General features: G+C 41.0%; 1 pseudogene; it reads left to right on the top strand.

The window, feature by feature from the left end:
• The first annotated feature begins 696 nt into the window (after nucleotides 1-696).
• Nucleotides 697-1,257, top strand: LOC116467879 (prostaglandin E synthase 3-like; annotated as a pseudogene).
• The last annotated feature ends 1,368 nt before the right edge of the window (nucleotides 1,258-2,625 follow it).

The raw sequence follows: 2,625 nt of genomic DNA, 5'->3' as shown, positions 1-2,625 counted from the left end.
AGGAACTTATCCTATAGAAATTTGCAAAGATACACCTATAGGTATGTTCAAAGAAGTACCAGTTTTTAAGTACATATAATTTAAAAATACTCATAAAGTGATATATGCAACTATTTTTTAAACGGCACAGAGCCATATATTCTAATATAAAATGATATACAATGATATTAAGTGACCACAAGCAAGTTACAAAACATGTAATCTAATCTTTGTTTAAAAAATTAAGATAAGGCCGGGCGCAGTGGCTCATACCTGTAATCCCAGCACTTTGGGAGGCCAAGGTGGGCAGATCACCTGAGGTCAGGAGTTCAAGACCAGCCTAGCCAGCATGGTGAAACCCCATCTCTACTAAAAATACAAAAAAATTAGCTGGGTGTGGTCGAGGGCACCTGTAATCCCAGCTACTCGGGAGGCTGAGGCAGGAGAATCGCTTGAACCCAGGAGGCAGAGGTTGCGGTGAGCTGAGATTGCGCCATTGCAGTCTAGCCTGGGCAACAAGAGTGAAACTCCATCTCCAAAAAAAAAAAAAAAAAATTAAGATAAATATGTCGAGCCTGCCGCTGCCATCGCTGCCTGAAGGGAGCAAGAAGAGGCTTCGACCAGGGAGAAAACTCAGGAGAGGAGTCAACTCCGTAGCCGCAGCCGCTGCCAGAGAGGCCCACACACCCATTTCCCCATCCCCCTGCCCCGTTCACAATGCAGCCTGCTTCTGCAAAGCGGTACGATCAATCGAAGGGCCTATGTCTTCATTGAATTTTGTGCTGAAGACAGTAAAGCTGTTCATGGACATTTTGAAAAATCCAAACTTACATTCAGTTGTCTTGGAGGAAATGATCATTTTAAGCATTTAAGTGAAATTGATCTTTTTCACTCTATTGATCCAAATGATCCTGAGCCTAAAAGAACGGACAGATCAATTTTATGTTGTTTATGAAAAGGAGAATCTGGCAGTCATGGCCAAGGTTAACAAAAGAAAAGGGCAAAGCTTAACTGGCTTAGTGTGGACTTCAACAATTCGAAAGATGGATGATTCAGATGAAGACATGTCTAATTTTGATCATTTCTCTGAGATGATGAACAGCATGGGTGGTGGTAAGGATGTAGATTTACCAGAAGTAGATGGAGCAGATGATGACTCACAAGACAGTGATGACGAAAAATTGCTAGATCTAAAGGATATTGTCATCACTTGGATTTTGAGAAAGAAAAATAACTGTTCTGCAAGATTTCAGAATTGAGAGAACTCCTGAATTGATAGCTCCAAAGGCACGCTGTATTTGCCTACTTTAACCCATTTTTCAACCTGTTTTGTTTTTGAAAAGGCTTCACAGAAGGTTGATATGTACCATCGTATGGGGCAATTTTAAGTCGGCTAAGTCAACAACCTGATGTATGAAGACTTCCCAGATTTCCAGGAAGCTGTTGAGGTCCTAGGCAATTGATGCAGCAGTTGGAATAAATACAAACATCTCACCTAAGTCTCCTTTTCTTCATAGCATAAATACTGACATGATAGGAAGCTCTCAGCTTAGGGAAACAGAACTAAATTTTAGATTATAGAACATGGATCAGAAGTGGCTGGAACAAATTGGCTGACATCTTACTGGTATCCTGCTATTCCTCTGGTGTTATCCTTCAGGATTTTTCACTAAAGTTTATTTTTCAAAAAATTTACTTCACATGATTCTATGTAAGTGATCACTTGTCAGTGTTCCAGATGTATCTTAGCTAAATCTAGTGAATGCCCTGACTTAGATGGTTTTTTTAAATTATTCATTTGGGCCGCGTGCAGTGGCTCACACCTATAATCCCAGCACTTTGAGGGGCCAAGGTAGGCGGATCACCTGAGGTCAGGACTTCGAGACCAGCCTGGCCAACATAGGGAAACCTTGTCTCTACTAAAAGTACAAAAATTAGCTGGGCATGGTATGGTGGCGGGTGCCTGTAATCCCAGCTACTCAGGAGGCTGAGGCAGGAGAATTGCTTGAACCCGGGAGGCGGAGGTTGCAGTGAGCCGAGATCGCGCCATTGCACTCCAGCCTGGGTAACAGAGTGAGACTCTGTCTAAAAAAAGAAAAAATGTATATACATTTGATTGTTTGACCCTTAAGCTTTTACATCTCTTAGCATGGAGGACGAAGAAAGCTGTACATAGTTGCTTGATAGTGTGTACATTTAGACCAGATTTGTAGTTGCACGGTCAGTATGGCAAATAAGTAAAAAAAAGTTTAATACTTTTTTTATTTCTTTTTTTGATTCAGCTTATACCAGAGCTGAAAACCTCAAGTTAAGTTCATGACAGTGGGGATTTTTTTAAACATCTACATTCTTTCTAATAAACTGTTGGAAGACTTAAGAAAAAATAAGATACATATCTACTGGCATAAGCGTAGAAAAAGTCTGGAGAAACAGAAATAGAAGCTCTTTCTGGGGATACTTTTACTCTGTTTTGTTTAAATTTGTTAGAATAAGCATGTATCCTGCATACCATCTTCGTAATAAAATAAAAGCAATCAAGACTTTAACAACAAATGGCATTTGGGGCAGGTCCCTTCTAAAGCACCTGTAGGTGCCGGGAGTCGCACAGCCCACTGCCAACGCCTGACCCCGCTCTGTGCACTCCGC

The sequence above is a fragment of the Hylobates moloch genome, unplaced genomic scaffold (genome assembly GCF_009828535.3).
Source record: "Hylobates moloch isolate HMO894 unplaced genomic scaffold, HMol_V3 SCAFFOLD_5, whole genome shotgun sequence".
Taxonomy (NCBI): Eukaryota; Metazoa; Chordata; class Mammalia; order Primates; family Hylobatidae; genus Hylobates; species Hylobates moloch.
This window is presented reverse-complemented; position numbering and strand designations above follow the sequence as displayed.